Source organism: Procambarus clarkii, chromosome 52, assembly GCF_040958095.1.
Source record: "Procambarus clarkii isolate CNS0578487 chromosome 52, FALCON_Pclarkii_2.0, whole genome shotgun sequence".
NCBI lineage: Eukaryota > Metazoa > Arthropoda > Malacostraca > Decapoda > Cambaridae > Procambarus > Procambarus clarkii.
In genome coordinates, this window is record NC_091201.1 from 1,188,987 (window position 1) to 1,207,982 (window position 18,996).

Below are 18,996 nucleotides of genomic sequence, written 5' to 3' on the forward strand. Positions count from 1 at the left end.
GCAGCATTTGAATCCCCCTTTGCTATAAATATTGAAAATGGGAATAATTACACTGTAACAGAAAACGGACTTATACAGGGAAAATGAAGACGGGGGTGACGTCATTGACCATTAGCGATGCCTGTGCATGGGTCGCTCAGGTAACGAAATATGATGGGGCCAGGAGCCAGCCTTTTAATCCCCAGGTAAGTTGATGACGTCATTGACCATTGGCTATGCCTGTGCATGGGACCGGCCATGAAAGAAAATTTGAGAAAACCCAGGGGCCATAGACCGTGCGTGGGAAAATATTCGAGAAAACCCAGGGGCCATAGACCGTGCGTGGGAAAATATTCGAGAAAACCCAGGGGCCATAGACCGTGCGTGGGAAAATATTCGAGAAAACCCAGGGGCCATAGACCGTGCTTGGGAAAATATTCAAGAAAACCCAGGGGCCATAGACAGTGCGTGGGAAAATATTTGAGAAAACCCAGGGGCCATAGACCGTGCGTGGGTAAATATTTGAGAAAACCCAGGGGCCATAGACCGTGCGTGGGAAAATATTTGAGAAAACCCAGGGGCCATAGACCGTGCTTGGGAAAATATTCGAGAAAACCCAGGGGCCATAGACCGTGCTTGGGAAAATATTCGAGAAAACCCAGGGGCCATAGACCGTGCTTGGGAAAATATTCAAGAAAACCCAGGGGCCATAGACCGTGCTTGGGAAAATATTTGAGAAAACCCAGGGGTCATAGACCGTGCTTGGGAAAATATTTGAGAAAACCCAGGGGCCGTAGACGTGAAGACTGGCTAGCTGATGACGTCATTAACCATTAGCGATGCCTGTGCATGGGTCACTGGGGTAACGAAAAATATACGGGCCTACGAGGGGCCGTCGAAAAAAGCAAAACGGCCCCTCGTAGGCCCGGTTTCCACTACTTCGAAATTATACTATATATTTAAGGTAGGAATATATTTTCACACATAAACCTAACATTCCCTAATTTAACCCTGTACTCTAATTTCGAGGTAAAGGGGGGTCTAAACCCTCTGGTTATGGGTTAGGATAAGGAAAATAAGGTAAATGGTAATTAAATAGTTTTGGTGAGTTATATCCCTTTCTAACTAAGGTTAGGTTAAGGATGGTTAGGTTGAACTGATGTAGAGAAAATTCCCATTATTATCATATTTTCCATTAACCTCCCTCCCCCAGGTAATAGAGGTTAGGTTGAGGATGGTTGAATTATGTGAAAAAAAAATATGCTACGAGTATGATGCAATGTTGAACCAAGATTCGTGTATCAGAGGTTAGGTCCAGGGCGGTTGGGTTGATGCATAAACAACACCTTCTTCCCATAAATACAATAAATTTGAAGTTAGATAAAGGGAGGTTAGGCCCAGGATGGGTTGATGCACAAATAACACGGTCCTCCCATAATTATGATAAATTTGAAGTTTGATAAATGGAGGTTAGGTCGAGGACGATTGGGTTGATGCACAAACAACACGTCCTTCCATATTTACGATAAATTTGAAGTTAGATGAAGGGAGGTTAGGTCCAGGTCGGTTGGGTTGATGTGTAAAAACAAAACACACACCCAACACTATATCTACAATATTGAACACAGTTCCAAGTTTTAAAGGAGAGGGGCTGTTAGGTCCATATCCAAAACATAACTTTTCAATGAATATGGTTACAATGTTCAACAAAGATCCTAGCAGGTTAGGCACAGTGCGGATAGGTTCATATCCAAAACTTCAGTTTTCGAAGAAATATTCAACAAAGCTCCAAGACTCTTGCAGGTTAGGCACGGGCATTTAGGTTCATATCCAAAAACATCACTTCTCTGAGTATCAGAGGCTAGGTCCCGGTTTAGATGGAATGGGTGAAAATGTGGGTAAAATGGGTTTTGGTTGTGCTATGATACACAACATTTAGGCATATTTGGTGGAAATTGTCTCCAATTTGATGGCGATAGCTTAAATTTCCCCAACTTTAATCAAATCTGCTAGGTCAGGGATAGGTAAGGCTATGTAGGGTAGGTTGGAATATGTGAAAACTCGGCTAAAATGGTCTTTTGCTGAGCTATGTAACAAAACATTTTGGGTATATTGGGTAGAAATTGTCTTAAATTAGGTAAAATTTAGGTTGGAAAGGCATAAATTTCGCCAACTATAATCAAATCTGACTTTGGATATGCCAGGAGAGGCTGGGTAGGGTTGTCTAGGGCAGGTTGGAATAGGTGAAAACTCAGCTAAAATGAGCTTTGGCCGTGCTACGTTCCAAAACATTTTTGGGTATATTTGGTGGGAATTGTCTTAAATTAGGTCAAATTTATATGGGATAACTTAAATTTCGCCTACTTTAACCAAATCTAGGTTTGGATATGCTAGGATAGGTTAGGTAAGGTTGCGTAGGGTAGGATGGAATAGGAGAAAATGTAGGTAAAAATGGGCTTTGGCAGTGCTGTGATACAGAACATTTGGATATATTTGGTGGGAATTGCCTTAAATTAGATAGAATTTAGGTGGGATAGCTTAAACTTCGCCGACTTTAACCAAATCTAGGTTTGGATATGCTAGGATAGGTTAGGTAAGATTGCGTAGGGTAGGATGGAATAGGAGAAAATGTAGGTAAAAATGGGCTTTGGCAGTGCTGTGATACAGAACATTTTGGATATATTTGGTGGGAATTGCCTTAAATTAGATAGAATTTTGGTGGGATAGCTTAAATTTCGCAGACTTTAACCAAATCTTCGTTTTGCTATGGTAGGATAGGTTAGGTAAGGTTGCATAGGGTAGGATGGAATAGGAGAAAATGTAGGTAAAAATGGGCTTTGGCAGTGCTGTGATATGAAACATTGGGTATATTTGGTCAAATTTAGGTGGCATAGCATGAATTTCGCCGACTTTAACCACATCCAGGTTTGGATATGCTAGGTCAGGTTGGGTGAGGTTGTGTAGGGTAGTATGGAATAGGAGAAAATGGGCTTTGGCGATGCTATGATACACAACATTTGGGTATATTTGGTGGAAATTGCCTTAAATTTGGTGAAATTTAGGTGGCATAGCATACATTTTGCCAACTTTAACCAAATCCAGGGTTGGATATGCTAGGTCAGGTTTGGTGAGGTCGTGTAGGGAAGGACATATATAATATCTTAGGGTAATGAACTAGTATGTTTATGAAATAGCGTAAATTTTCCTATTTGGGGTCTAGTCATTTAGCCGGTCGTAGCTATCAAAAACCCCTGATGACTACGACGTGCTTAGGAAAAAATGAAAATTGCAAGTCGTAGCAATCAAAAACACCTGATGACTACGACAGGCTTAGGAAAAAATGAAAATTGCACGTCGTAGCTATCAAAAACCCCTGATGACTACGACATGCTTAGGAAAAAATGAAAATTGCAAGTCGTAGCAATCAAAAACACCTGATGACTACGACAGGCTTAGGAAAAAATGAAAATTGCACGTCGTAGCTATCAAAAACCCCTGATGACTACGACGTGCTTAGGAAAAAATGAAAATTGCACGTCGTAGCTATCAAAAACCCCTGATGACTACGACGTGCATAGGAAAAAATGAAAAAATGCACGTCGTAGCTATCAAAAACCCCTGATGACTACGACGTGCATAGGAAAAATGAAAATTGCACGTCGTAGTCATCAAAAACCCCTGATGACTACGACGTGCATAGGAAAAAATGAAAATTGCACGTCGTAGCTATCAAAAACCCCTGATGACTACGACGTGCATAGGAAAAAATGAAAATTGCACGTCGTAGCTATCAAAAACCCCTGATGACTACGACAGGCTTAGGAAAAAATGAAAATTGCACGTCGTAGCAATCAAAAACCCCTGATGACTACGACGTGCATAGGAAAAAATGAAAATTGCACGTCGTAGTCATCAATCCTACTACTTTCATTTTTCATTTTTTCCTAAGCCTGTCATAGTCATCAGGGGTTTTTGATAGCTACGACGTGCAATTTTCGACGTGCGATTTTCATTTTTTCCAAAGCCCGTCGTAGCTTCAGGGGTTTTTGATAGCTACGACCTGCTTTTTTCATTTTTTCCAAAGCCGGTCGTAGCTTCAGGGGTTTTTCCTGTTTTTTTCCCTATGTCGGTCGTAGCATCTGGGGTTTTTCCTGTTTTTTTTTTCCTAAGCCTGTCGTAGGATTGATGACTACGACCGTGCGTTTTGTTTTTTTCCGGGCACGGTCTACGCTCCCCCGGATTCCAGTATGACTATGCCCGTGCGTTTTGGTTTTTTCCGGACACGGTCGTAGCTTCAGGGGTTTTTGATGGCTACGACCGGCTTTGGAAAAAACCAAAACGCACGGTCGTAGCTTCATGGGTTTTTCCTATTTTTTCCACTATGTCGGTCGTAGCATCTGGGGTTTTTCCTGTTTTTTTTCCCTATGCCGGTCGTAGCATCATGGGTTTTTGTGAATTTTTTGTTCCTATGCCGGTCGTAGCATCACAATTTGCCTGGGGGTAGGATTAAAAAGCCGGTCCCTGGCATCCCCAAATTTCGTTGGCTCAGTGACCCTGCACAGACATTGCTAATGGTCAATGACGTCACCAGGTAGCCGCTCAGCGTTCCTGCACCGGCATGTTCGAGGAGATTAAAAAGCCGGTCGTAGCATCATGGGTTTTGCGATACAACAGTATCCTAGAAACCTAATATAAAATACCATCATCCCTAGTCTATTTTTAATTTCATATTTACTTCCAACCATCGCCCATTACATTTATCAAAGGGGATCATGTATGTGAGGGAAGAACATAACTTCAGCACTACAAGAAGTTATGTGTGAAGTTTTTTTATTTTTTTCAAGAGAGGGATGCAGGGGCTCCAGAGAGAGATGCAGAGGCTCAAAAGAGAGATGCAGAGACTCTTGAGAGTGATGCAGAGGCTCAAGAGAGGGATGCAGAGGCTTAAGAGAGTGATGCAAAGGCTCTATAGAGGGATGCAGAGGCTAATGAGAGGGATGCAGGAGTTCAAGGGAGGGATGCAGAGGCTGAAGAGAATGATGAAGAGGCTTAAGAGAGGGATGCAGAGGCTCAAGAGAGTGATGCAGAGGCTTAAGAGAGGGATGCAGAGGCTCAAGAGAATGATGCAGAGGCTCAAGAGAGTGATGTAGAGGATCAAGAGAGTGATGCAGAGGCTCAAGAGACTGATGCAAAGGATCATGAGAGCGATGCAGAGACTCAAGAGAGTGATGCAGAGGATCAAGAGAGGGAAGCAGAGGGTTAAGAGAGTGATGCAGAGGCCGAAGAGAGTGATGCAGAGGCTTAAGAGAGTGATGCAGGTTCGTATAGTGTTCAAGAGAGGGATGGTTCGTATAGAGGTTCAAGAGAGGGATGCAGAGGCAGAAGAGAGTAATGCAGAGGCTTAATCGAGGGATGCAGAGGCTCAAGAGCGTGATGCAGAGGCTCAGGAGAGTGCTGCAAAAGATGCTGCTCAGATGCTCAGATGCTCAAGATGCAGATGCTCAAGAGAGAAAGGCAGAGGTTTAAGAGAGTGATGCAGAGGCTCAAGAGAGTGATGCAAAGGCTCAAGAGAATGATGTAGAGGCTTAAGAGAGGGATGCAGAGGCTCAAGAGAATGATGCAGCGGCTCAAAAGAGTGATGCAGAGGCTCAAAAGAGTGATGCAGAGGATCAAGAGAGGGATACAAAGGCTCAAGAGAGTGATGCAGAGGATCAAGAGAAGGAAGCAGAGGCTTAACAGAGTGATGCAGAGGCTGAAGAGAGTGATGCAGAGTCTTGAGAGAGTGATGCAGAGGCTTAAGAGAGGGATGCAGAGGCTCAGGAGAGTGATGCAGAGGCTTAAGAGAGGGATGCAGAGGCTCAATAGAGTGATGCAGAGGCTGAAGAGAGAGATGCAGAGGCTTAAGAGAGAGATGCAGAGGCTCAAGAGAGTAATGCAGAGGCTTAATCGAGGGATGCAGAGGCTCAAGAGCGTGATGCAGAGGCTCAGGAGAGTGCTGCAAAAGATGCTGCTCAGATGCTCAAGATGCAGATGCTCAAAGGAGAAAGGCAGAGGTTTAAGAGAGTGATGCAGAGGCTCAAGAGAGTGATGCAAAGGCTCAAGAGAATGATGTAGAGGCTTAAGAGAGGGATGCAGAGGCTCAAGAGAATGATGCAGCGGCTCAAAAGAGTGATGCAGAGGCTTAAGAGAGGGATGCAGAGGCTCAATAGAGTGATGCAGAGGCTGAAGAGAGAGATGCAGAGGCTTAAGAGAGAGATGCAGAGGCTCAAGAGAGTAATGCAGAGGCTTAATCGAGGGATGCAGAGGCTCAAGAGCGTGATGCAGAGGCTCAGGAGAGTGCTGCAAAAGATGCTGCTCAGATGCTCAGATGCTCAAGATGCAGATGCTCAAGAGAGAAAGGCAAAGGTTTACGAGAGTGATGCAGAGGCTCAAGAGAGTGATGCAAAGGCTCAAGAGAATGATGTAGAGGCTTAAGAGAGGGATGCAGAGGCTCAAGAGAATGATGCAGCGGCTCAAAAGAGTGATGCAGAGGCTCAAAAGAGTGATGCAGAGGATCAAGAGAGGGATACAAAGGCTCAAGAGAGTGATGCAGAGGATCAAGAGAAGGAAGCAGAGGCTTAACAGAGTGATGCAGAGGCTGAAGAGAGTGATGCAGAGTCTTGAGAGAGTGATGCAGAGGCTTAAGAGAAGGATGCAGAGGCTCAGGAGAGTGATGCAGAGGCTTAAGAGAGGGATGCAGAGGCTCAATAGAGTGATGCAGAGGCTGAAGAGAGAGATGCAAAGGCTTAAGAGAGAGATGCAGAGGCTCAAGAGAGTAATGCAGAGGCTCAAGAGAGGGATGCAGAGGCTCAAGAGAGTGATGAAGATGCTCAAGAGAGAAAGGCAGAGGTTTAAGAGAGTGATGAAGAGGCTCAAGAGAGTGATGCAAAGGCTCAAGAGAATGATGTAGAGGCTTAAGAGAGGGATGCAGAGGCTCAAGAGAATGATGCAGCGGCTCAAAAGAAAGATGCAGAGGCTCAAAAGAGTGATGCAGAGGATCAAGAGAGGGATACAAAGGCTCAAGAGAGTGATGCAGAGGATCAAGAGAAGGAAGCAGAGGCTTAACAGAGTGATGCAGAGGCTGAAGAGAGTGATGCAGAGTCTTGAGAGAGGGATGCAGAGGCTTAAGAGAGGGATGCAAAGGCTCAGGAGAGTGATGCAGAGGCTAAGAGAGTGATACAGAGGCTGAAGAGAGAGATTCAGAGGCTTAAGAGAGAGATGCAGAGGCTCAAGAGAGTGATACAGAGGCTCAAGAGAGTGATGTAGAGGGTCAAGAGAGTGATGCAGAGGCTCAAGAGAGTGATGCAGAGACTCAGAAGAATGATGCAGAGGATCAAGAGAGGGAAGCCGAGGCTTAAGAGAGTGATGCAAAGGCCGAAGAGAGTGATGCAGAGGCTTAAGAGAGTGATGCAGAGGCTGAAGAGAGTGTTGCAGAGGCTTATGAGAGTGATGCAGAGGCTGAAGAGAGGGATGCAGAGGCTCAAGAGAGTGATGCAAACGCTTAATGGAGGGATGAAGAGGCTCAAGAGAGTGATGCAGAGGCTTAAGAGAAGGATGCAGAGGCTCAAGAGAATGAAGCAGAGGCTCAAGAGAGTGCTGGAAATGGCTCAAGAGAGTGATGCATAGGCTACGGAGAGAAAGGCAGAGGCTTAAGAGAGTGATGCAGAGGCTCAAGAGAGTGATGCAAAGGCTCAAGAGAATGATGTAGAGGCTTAAGAGAGGGGTGCAGAGGCTCAAGAGAATGATGCAGCGGCTCAAAAGAGTGATGCAGAGGCTCAAAAGAGTGATGCAGAGGATCAAGAGAGGGATACAAAGGCTCAAGAGAGTGATGCAGAGGATCAAGAGAAGGAAGCAGAGGCTTAACAGAGTGATGCAGAGGCTGAAGAGAGTGATGCAGAGTCTTGAGAGAGGGATGCAGAGGCTTAAGAGAGGGATGCAGAGGCTCAGGAGAGTGATGCAGAGGCTTAAGAGAGGGATGCAGAGGCTCAAGAGAGTGATACAGAGGCTGAAGAGAGAGATGCAGAGGCTTAAGAGAGAGATGCAGAGGCTCAAGAGAGTAATGCAGAGGCTCAAGAGAATGATGCAGAGGCTTAAGAGAGGGATGCAGAGACTCTTGAGAGTGATGCTGAGGCTCAAGAGGGATGCAAAGGCTTAAGAGAGTGATGCAAAGGCTCAATAGAGGGATGCAGAGGCTCATGAGAGGGATGCAGGAGTTCAAGAGAGTAATGCAGAGGCTCAAGAGAGTGATGCAGAGGCTTAAGAGAGGGATGCAGAGGCTCAAGAGAGTGAAGCAGAGGATTAAGAGAGGGATGCAGAGGCTCAAGAGAATGATGCAGAGGCTCAAGAGAGGGATGCTGAGGCTCCAGAGAGGGATGCAGAGGCTCAAGAGAGTGATGCAGAGGCTCCAGAGAGGGATGCAGAGGCTCAAGAGAGTGATGCAGAGGCTTAAGAGAGGGATGCAGAGGCTGAGGAGAATGATGCAGAGGCTCAAGAGAAGGGATTCAGAGGCTCTAGAGAGGGATGCAGAGGCTTAAGAGAGTAATGCAGAGTCTGAAGAGAGTGTTGCAGAGGCTCAAGAGAGGGATGCAGAGGCTTAAGAGAGGGATGCAGAGGCTGAGGAGAATGATGCAGAGGCTCAAGAGAAGGGATTCAGAGGCTCTAGAGAGGGATGCAGAGGCTTAAGAGAGTGATGCAGAGTCTGAAGAGAGTGTTGCAGAGGCTCAAGAGAGGGATGCAGAGGCTCAAGAGAGTGATGCAGAGACTCAAGAGATATATGCAGAGGCTCAAGAGAGTGATGCAGAGGCTTACGAGAGTGATGTAGAGGCTTAAGAGAGTGACGCTGAGGCTCAACAGAGTGATGCAGAGGCTCAAGAGAGTGATGTAGAGGCTCAAGAGAGTGATGCAGAGGCTCAAGAGAATGATGCAGAGGCTCAAGAAAGTGCTGCAAATGGCTCAAGAGAGTGATGCAGAGGCTAAGGAGAGAAAGGCAGAGGCTTAAGAGAGTGATGCAAAGGCTCAAGAGAGTGATGCAAAGGCTCAAGAGAATGATGTAGAGGCTTAAGAGAGGGGTGCAGAGGCTCAAGAGAATGATGCAGCGGCTCAAAAGAGTGATGCAGAGGCTCAAAAGAGTGATGCAGAGGATCAAGAGAGGGATACAACGGCTCAAGAGAGTGATGCAGAGGATTAAGAGAAGGAAGGAGAGGCTTAACAGAGTGATGCAGAGGCTGAAGAAAGTGATGCAGAGTCTTGAGAGAGTGATGCAGAGGCTTAAGAGTGGGATGCAGAGGCTCAAGAGAGTGATACAGAGGCTGAAGAGAGAGATGCAGAGGCTTATGAGAGAGATGCAGAGGCTCAAGAGAGTAATGCAGAGGCTCAAGAGAATGATGCAGAAGCTTAAGAGAGGGATGCAGAGACTCTTGAGAGTGATGCAGAGGCTCAAGAGGGATGCAAAGGCTTAAGAGAGTGATGCAAAGGCTCAATAGAGGGATGCAGAGGCTCATGAGAGGGATGCAGGAGTTCAAGAGAGTAATGCAGAGGCTCAAGAGAGTGATGCAGAGGCTAAAGAGAGGGATGCAGAGGCTCAAGAGAGTGATGCAGAGGCTTAAGAGAGGGATGCAGAGGCTCAAGAGAATGATGCAGAGGCTCAAGAGAGGGATGCTGAAGCTCCAGAGAGGGATGCAGAGGCTCAAGAGAGTGATGCAGAGGCTGAAGAGAGTGATGCAGAGGCTCAAGAGAGTGATGCAGAGGCTTAAGAGAGGGATGCAGAGGCTGAGGAGAATGATGCAGAGGCTCAAGAGAGGGATTCAGAGGCTCTAGAGAGGGATGCAGAGGCTTAAGAGAGTGATGCAGAGTCTGAAGAGTGTGTTGCAGAGGCTCAAGAGAGGGATGCAGAGGCTCAAGAGAGTGATGCAGAGAGTCAAGAGATATATGCAGAGGCTCAAGAGAGTGATGCAGAGGCTTAAGAGAGTGATGCAGAGTCTGAAGAGTGTGTTGCAGAGGCTCAAGAGAGGGATGCAGAGGCTCAAGAGAGTGATGCAGAGACTCAAGAGATATATGCAGAGGCTCAAGAGAGTGGTGCTGAGGCTCAAGAGAGTGATGCAGAGGCTCAAGAGAGTGATGTAGAGGCTCAAGAGAGTGATGCAGAGGCTCAAGAGAGTGATGCAGAGGATCATGAGAGTGATGCAGAGGCTAAAGAGAGTGATGAAGAGGCTTAAGAGAGTGATGCAGAGGCTTAAGTGAGGGATGCAGAGGTTCAAGAGAGTGATGCAGAGGCTCAAGAGAGTGATGCAGATGCTTAGGAGAATGATGCAGAGGCTCAAGAGAGGGATGCAGAGGCTGAAGAGAGTGATGTAGATGCTCAAGAGAGGGATGCAAAGGATGAAGAGAGTGATGCAGAGGCTCGAGAGAGAGATGCAGAGGTTCAAGAGAGGGATTCAGAGGCTCTAGAGAGGGATGCAGAGGCCTAAGAGAGTGATGCAGAGTCTGAAGAGAGTGTTGCAGAAGCTCAAAAGAGGGATGCAGAAGCTCAAGAGAGTGATGCAGAGACTCAGAAGAATGATGCAGAGGATCAAGAAAGGGAAGCCGAGGCTTAAGAGAGTGATGCAGAGGCCGAAGAGAGTGATGCAGAGGCTTAAGAGAGTGATGCAGAGGCTGAAGAGAGTGTTGCAGAGGATTATGAGAGTGATGCAGACGCTTAATGGAGGGATGAAGAGGCTAATGAGAGTGATGCAGAGGCTTAAGAGCAGGATGCAGAGGCTCAAGGGAATGATGCAGAGGCTCAAGAAAGTGCTGCAAATGGCTCAAGAGAGTGATGCAGAGGCTAAGGAGAGAAAGGCAGAGGCTTACGAGAGTGATGCAGAGGCTCAAGAGAGTGATGCAAAGGCTCAAAAGAATGATGTAGAGGCTTAAGAGAGGGATGCAGGGGCTCAAGAGAATGATGTAGAGGCTTAAGAGAGGGATGCTGAGGCACAAGAGAATGATGCAGAGGCTCAAGAGAGTGATGCAGAGGATTAGGAGAGGGATCCAAAGGCTTAAGAGAGTGATGCAGAGGCTCAAGAGAGTGATACAGAGGCTCAAGAGAGTGATGTAGAGGGTCAAGAGAGTGATGCAGAGGCTCAAGAGAGTGATGCAGAGACTCAGAAGAATGATGCAGAGGATCAAGAGAGGGAAGCCGAGGCTTAAGAGAGTGATGCAGAGGCCGAAGAGAGTGATGCAGAGGCTTAAGAGAGTGATGCAGAGGCTGAAGAGAGTGTTACAGAGGCTTATGAGAGTGATGCAGAGGCTCAAGAGAGGGATGCAGAGGCTCAAGAGAGTGATGCAGACGCTTAATGGAGGGATGAAGAGGCTCAAGAGAGTGATGCAGAGGCTTAAGAGAAGGATGCAGAGGCTCATGACAATGATGCAGAGGCTCAAGAAAGTGCTGCAAATGGCTCAAGCGAGTGATGCAGAGGCTAAGGAGAGAAAGGCAGAGGCTTAAGAGAGTGATGCAGAGGCTCAAGAGAGTGATGCAAAGGCTCAAGAGAATGATGTAGAGGCTTAAGAGTGGGCTGCAGAGGCTCAAGAGAATGATGCAGCGGCTCAAAAGAGTGATGCAGAGGCTCAAAAGAGTGATACAGAGGATCAAGAGAGGGATACAAAGGCTCAAGAGAGTGATGCAGAGGATCAAGAGAAGGAAGCAGAGGCTTAACAGAGTGATGCAGAGGCTGAAGAGAGTGATGCAGAGTCTTGAGAGAGGGATGCAGAGGCTTAAGAGAGGGATGCAGAGGCTCAGGAGAGTGATGCAGAGGCTTAAGAGAGGGATGCAGATGCTCAAGAGAGTGATACAGAGGCTGAAGAGAGAGATGCAGAGGCTTAAGAGAGAGATGCAGAGGCTCAAGAGAGTAATGCAGAGGCTCAAGAGAATGATGCAGAGGCTTAAGAGAGGGATGCAGAGACTCTTGAGAGTGATGCTGAGGCTCAAGGTGGATGCAAAGGCTTAAGAGAGTGATGCAAAGGCTCAATAGAGGGATGCTGAGGCTCATGAGAGGGATGCAGGAGTTCAAGAGAGTAATGCAGAGGCTCAAGAGAGTGATGCAGAGGCTTAAGAGAATGATGCAGAGGCTCAAGAGAGTGATGCAGAGGATTAAGAGAGGGATGCAGAGGCTCAACAGAGTGATGCAGAGGCTCAAGAGAGGGATTCAGAGGCTCTAGAGAGGGATACAGAGGCTTAAGAGAGTGATGCAGAGTCTGAAGAGAGTGTTGCAGAGGCTCAAGAGAGGGATGCAGAGGCTCAAGAGAGTGATGCAGAGACTCAAGAGATATATGCAGAGGCTCAAGAGAGTGATGCAGAGGCTTACGAGAGTGATGCAGAGGCTTAAGAGAGTGACGCTGAGGCTCAACAGAGTGATGCAGAGGCTCAAGAGAGTGATGCAGAGGGTCAAGAGAGTGATGCAGAGGATCATGAGAGTGATGCAGAGGCTAAGGAGAGTGATGAAGAGGCTTAAGAGAGTGATGCAGAGGCTTAAGTGAGGGATGCAGAGGCTCAAGAGAGTGATGCAGACGCTTAATGGAGGGATGAAGAGGCTCAAGAGAGTGATGCAGAGGCTTAAGAGAAGGATGCAGAGGCTCATGACAATGATGCAGAGGCTCAAGAAAGTGCTGCAAATGGCTCAAGAGAGTGATGCAGAGGCTAAGGAGAGAAAGGCAGAGGCTTAAGAGAGTGATGCAGAGGCTCAAGAGAGTGATGCAAAGGCTCAAGAGAATGATGTAGAGGCTTAAGAGAGGGCTGCAGAGGCTCAAGAGAATGATGCAGCGGCTCAAAAGAGTGATGCAGAGGCTCAAAAGAGTGATGCAGAGGATCAAGAGAGGGATACAAAGGCTCAAGAGAGTGATGCAGAGGATCAAGAGAAGGAAGCAGAGGCTGAAGAGAGTGATGCAGAGTCTTGAGAGAGGGATGCAGAGGCTTAAGGGAGGGATGCAGAGCCTCAAGAGAGTGATACAGAGGCTGAAGAGAGAGATGCAGAGGCTTAAGAGAGAGATGCAGAGGCTCAAGAGAGTAATGCAGAGGCTCAAGAGAATGATGCAGAGGCTTAAGAGAGGGATGCAGAGACTCTTGAGAGTGATGCTGAGGCTCAAGGTGGATGCAAAGGCTTAAGAGAGTGATGCAAAGGCTCAATAGAGGGATGCTGAGGCTCATGAGAGGGATGCAGGAGTTCAAGAGAGTAATGCAGAGGCTCAAGAGAGTGATGCAGAGGCTTAAGAGAAGGATGCAGAGGCTCAAGAGAGTGATGCAGAGGCTTAAGAGAGGGATGCAGAGGCTCAACAGAGTGATGCAGAGGCTCAAGAGAGGGATTCAGAGGCTCTAGAGAGGGATACAGAGGCTTAAGAGAGTGATGCAGAGTCTGAAGAGAGTGTTGCAGAGGCTCAAGAGAGGGATGCAGAGGCTCAAGAGAGTGATGCAGAGACTCAAGAGATATATGCAGAGGCTCAAGAGAGTGATGCAGAGGCTTACGAGAGTGATGCAGAGGCTTAAGAGAGTGACGCTGAGGCTCAACAGAGTGATGCAGAGGCTCAAGAGAGTGATGCAGAGGGTCAAGAGAGTGATGCAGAGGATCATGAGAGTGATGCAGAGGCTAAGGAGAGTGATGAAGAGGCTTAAGAGAGTGATGCAGAGGCTTAAGTGAGGGATGCAGAGGTTCAAGAGAGTGATGCAGAGGCTTAATTAAAAGAGTGATGCAGATGCTTAGGAGAATGATGCAGAGGCTCAAGAGAGGGATGCAGAGGCTGAAGAGAGTGATGTAGATGCTCAAGAGAGGGATGCAAAGGATGAAGAGAGTGATGCAGAGGCTCGAGAGAGTGATGCAGAGGCTCCAGAGAGGGATGCAGAGGCTTAAGAGAGTGATGCAGAGTCTGAAGAGAGTGTTGCAGAAGCTCAAAAGAGGGATGCAGAGGATCAAGAGAGTGATGCAGAAACTCAAGAGAGTTATGCAGAGGCTCAAGAGAGTGATGCAGAGGCTTACGAGACTGATGCAAAGGCTCAAGAGAGGGATGTAGACGCTCAAGAGAGTGATGAAGAAGCTCAAGAGAGTGATGCTGAGGCTTAAGAGAGTGATGCAGAGGCTTAAGAGAGGGGATGCAGAGGCTGAAGAGAGTGATGCAGAGACTGAAGAGAGTGATGCAGAGGCTTGAGACAGGGATGCAGAGGTTCAAGAGAGGGATGCAGAGGCTCAGGAGAGGGATGCAGGGGCTCCAGAGAGAGATGCAGAGGCTCAAAAGATTGATGCAGAGACTCTTGAGAGTGATGCAAAAGCTCAAGAGAGGGATGCAGAGGCTTAAGAGGATGATGCAGAGGCTCTAGAGAGTGATGCAGAGGCTCAAGAGAGGGATGCAGGGGCTCAAGAGAGTGATGCAGTGGCTCGAGAGAATTATGCAGAGGCCTCAAGAGAGGGATTCAGAGGCTCAAGAGAGTGATGCAGAGGCCTCAAGAGAGGGATTCAGAGGCTTAAGAGAGGGATGAAGAGGCTGAAAAAAGTGATGCAGAGGCACAAGAGAGGGAAGCAGAGGCTCAAGAGTGTGATTCAGAGGCTTTCGAGAGTGATGCAGAGGCTTAGAAGAGTGAGGTAGAGGTTTAGGAGAGGGATGCAGAGGCTCAAGTGAGTGATGCAGAGGGTTAGGAGGATGATGCAGAGGCTCAAGAGAGTGATGCAGAGGCTCAAGAGAGGGATGCAGGGGCTCAAGAGAATGATGTAGAGGCTTAAGAGATGGATGCTGAGGCACAAGAGAATGATGCAGAGGCTCAAGAGAATGATGCAGAGGATTAGGAGAGGGATCCAAAGGCTTAAGAGAGTGATGCAGAGGCTCAAGAGAGTGATACAGAGGCTCAAGAGAGTGATGTAGAGGGTCAAGAGAGTGATGCAGAGGCTCAAGAGAGTGATGCAGAGACTCAGAGGAATGATGCAGAGGATCAAGAGAGGGAAGCCGAGGCTTAAGAGAGTGATGCAGAGGCCGAAGAGAGTGATGCAGAGGCTTAAGAGAGTGATGCAGAGGCTGAAGAGAGTGTTGCAGAGGCTTATGAGAGTGATGCATTAGCTCAAGAGAGGGATGCAGAGGCCCAAGAGAGTAATGCAGACGCTTAATGGAGGGATGAAGAGGCTCAAGAGAGTGATGCAGAGGCTTTAGAGAAGGATGCAGAGGCTCAAGAGAATGATGCAGAGGCTCAAGAAAGTGCTGCAAATGGCTCAAGAGAGTGATGCAGAGGCTAAGGAGAGAAAGGCAGAGGCTTAAGAGAGTCATGCAGAGGCTCAAGAGAGTGATGCAAAGGCTCAAGAGAATGATGTAGAGGCTTAAGAGAGGGGTGCAGAGGCTCAAGAGAATGATGCAGCGGCTCAAAAGAGTGATGCAGAGGCTCAAAAGAGTGATGCAGAGGATCAAGAGAGGGATACAAAGGCTCAAGAGAGTGATGCAGAGGATCAAGAGAAGGAAGCAGAGGCTTAACAGAGTGATGCAGAGGCTGAAGAGAGTGATGCAGAGTCTTGAGAGAGGGATGCAGAGGCTTAAGAGAGGGATGCAGAGGCTCAGGAGAGTGATGCAGAGGCTTAAGAGAGGGATGCAGAGGCACAAGAGAGTAATACAGAGGCTGAAGAGAGAGATGCAGAGGCTTAAGAGAGAGATGCAGAGGCTCAAGAGAGTAATGCAGAGGCTCAAGAGAATGATGCAGAGGCTTAAGAGAGGGATGCAGAGACTCTTGAGAGTGATGCTGAGGCTCAAGGTGGATGCAAAGGCTTAAGAGAGTGATGCAAAGGCTCAATAGAGGGATGCTGAGGCTCCTGAGAGGGATGCAGGAGTTCAAGAGAGTAATGCAGAGGCTCAAGAGAGTGATACAGAGGCTTAAGAGAGGTATGCAGAGGCTCAAGAGAGTGATGCAGAGGCTTAAGAGAGGGATGCAGAGGCTCAAGAGAATGATGCAGATGCTCAAGAGAGGGAAGCTGAGGCTCCAGAGAGGGATGCAGAGGCTGAAGAGAGTGATGCAGAGGCTGAAGAGAGTGATGCAGAGGCTCAAGAGAGTGATGCAGAGGCTTAAGAGAGGGATGCAGAGGCTGAGGAGAATGATGCAGAGGCTGAAGAGAGGGATTCAGAGGCTCTAGAGAGGGATACAGAGGCTTAAGAGAGTGATGCAGAGTCTGAAGAGAGTGTTGCAGAGGCTCAAGAGAGGGATGCAGAGGCTCAAGAGAGTGATGCAGAGACTCAAGAGATATATGCAGAGGCTCAAGAGAGTGATGCAGAGGCATACGAGAGTGATGCAGAGGCTTAAGAGAGTGACGCTGAGGCTCAACAGAGTGATGCAGAGGCTCAAGAGAGTGATGTAGAGGCTCAAGAGAGTGATGCAGAGGGTCAAGAGAGTGATGCAGAGGATCATGAGAGTGATGCAGAGGCTAAAGAGAGTGATGAAGAGGCTTAAGAGAGTGATGCAGAGGCTTAAGTGAGGGATGGAGAGGTTCAAGAGAGTGATGCAGAGGCTTAAGAGAGTGATGCAGATGCTTAGGAGAATGATGCAGAGGCTCAAGAGACGGATGCAGAGGCTGAAGAGAGTGATGTAGATGCTCAAGAGAGGGATGCAAAGGATGAAGAAAGTGATGCAGAGGCTCGAGAGAGTGATGCAGAGGCTCAAGAGAGGGATTCAGAGGCTCTAGAGAGGGATGCAGAGGCCTAAGAGAGTGATGCAGAGTCTGAAGAGAGTGTTGCAGAAGCTCAAAAGAGGGATGCAGAGGCTCAAGAGAGTGATGCAGAGACTCAAGAGAGTTATGCAGAGGCTCAAGAGAGTGATGCAGAGGCTTACGAGACTGATGCAAAGGCTCAAGAGAGGGATGTAGATGCTCAAGAGAGTGATGCAGAAGCCCAAGAGAGTGATGCTGAGGCTTAAGAGAGTGATGCAGAGGCTTAAGAGAGGGGATGCAGAGGCTGAAGAGAGTGATGCAGAGGCTGAAGAGAGTGATGCAGAGGCTTAAGACAGGGATGCAGAGGTTCAAGAGAGGGATGCAGAGGCTCAGGAGAGGGATGCAGGGGCTCCAGAGAGAGATGCAGAGGCTCAAAAGAGGGATGCAGAGACTCTTGAGAGTGATGCAGAGGCTCAAGAGAGGGATGCAGAGGCTTAAGAGAGTGATGCAAAGGCTCTATAGAGGGATACAGAGGCTCAAGAGAGTGATTCAGAGGCTTACGAGAGTGGTGAGTGGCTTAGGAGAGTGAGGTAGAGGTTTAGGAGAGGGATGCACAGGCTCAAGAGAGTGATGCAGAGGCTTAAGAGGATGATGCAGAGGCTCAAGAGAGTGATGCAGAGGCTCAAGAGAGGTATGCAGGGGCTCAAGAGAGTGATGCAGAGGCCTGAGAGAGTTATGCAGTGGCCTCAAGAGAGGGATTCAGAGGCTCAAGAGAGTGATGCAGAGGCCTCAAGAGAGGGATTCAGAGGCTTAAGAGAGTGATTCAGAGGTTTTCGAGAGTGATGCAGAGGCTTAGAAGAGTGAGGTAGACGTTTAGGAGAGGGATGCAGAGGCTCAAGTGAGTGATGCAGAGGCTTAAGAGGATGATGCAGAGGCTCAAGAGAGTGATGCAGAGGCTCAAGAGAGGGATGCAGGGGCTCAAGAGAATGATGTAGAGGCTTAAGAGAGGGATGCTGAGGCACAAGAGAATGATGCAGAGGCTCAAGAGAGTGAGGCAGAGGATTAGGAGAGGGATGCAGAGGCCGAAGAGAGTGATGCAGAGCCTTAAGAGAGTGATGCAGAGGCTGAAGAGAGTGATGCAGAGGCTTAAGAGAGTGATGCTGAGGCTTAGAAGAGGGATGCAGAGGCTTACGAGAGTGATGCAGAGGATCAAGTGAGTGATGCAGAGGCTCGAGAGAGTTATGCAGAGGCCTCAAGAGAGGGATTCCGAGGCTTAAGAGAGTGATGCAGAGGCTCAAGAGAGTGATGCAGAGGCTCAAGAGAGTGATTCAGAGGCTTACGAGAGTGGTGAGTGGCTTAGGAGAGTGAGGTAGAGGTTTAGGAGAGGGATGCACAGGCTCAAGAGAGTGATGCAGAGGCTTAAGAGGATGATGCAGAGGCTCAAGAGAGTGATGCAGAGGCTCAAGAGAGGGATGCAGGGGCTCAAGAGAGTGATGCAGAGGCTCGAGAGAGTTATGCAGAGGCCTCAAGAGAGGGATTCAGAGGCTCAAGAGAGTGATGCAGAGGCCTCAAGAGAGGGATTCAGAGGCTTACGAGAGTGATGAAGAGGCTCAAGAGAGGTATGCAGAGGCTCAAGAGAGGTATGCAGAGGCTCAAGAGAGTGATTCAAAGGCTCAAGAGAGGGATGCAGAGGCTCAAGAGAGTGATTGAGAGGCTTACGAGAGTAATGCAGAGGCTTAGGAAAGTGAGGTAGAGGTTTAGGAGAGGGATGCAGAGGCTCAAGAGAGTGATGAAGAGGTTTAAGAGGATGATGCAGAGGCTCAAGAGAGTGATGCAGAGGCTCAAGAGAGGGATGCAGGGGCTCAAGAGAATGATGTAGAGGCTTAAGAGAGGGATGCTGTGGCACAAGAGAATGATGCAGAAGCTCAAGAGAGTGATGCAGAGGATTAGGAGAGGGATGCAGAGGCTTAAAAGAGTGATGCAGAGCCTCAAGAGCGCGATGCAGAGGCTCAAGAGAGTGATGTAGAGGGTCAAGAGAGTGATGCAGAGGATCATGAGAGTGATGCATTGTGATCATTTTTATCGTATATATAATGAATAATACCCATAGACTGAAAATTCACAAAAACGTGGAAAAACGGCAAAATATTGCCTAATTCGATGATATTTTGTTTAAATCACATAAAGGAAAAGGAGATGATAATCGTCAAAATATTGCTAAATTCGACGATTTTTCGTACAAAACAAAATGCAAGAAAACTTTCTTAAAATGCAATATTATGCGAAATTCTGAGATTTGAAAGCCAAATCACATATCGTGATACAACATGAAATAGTATCGAAATAT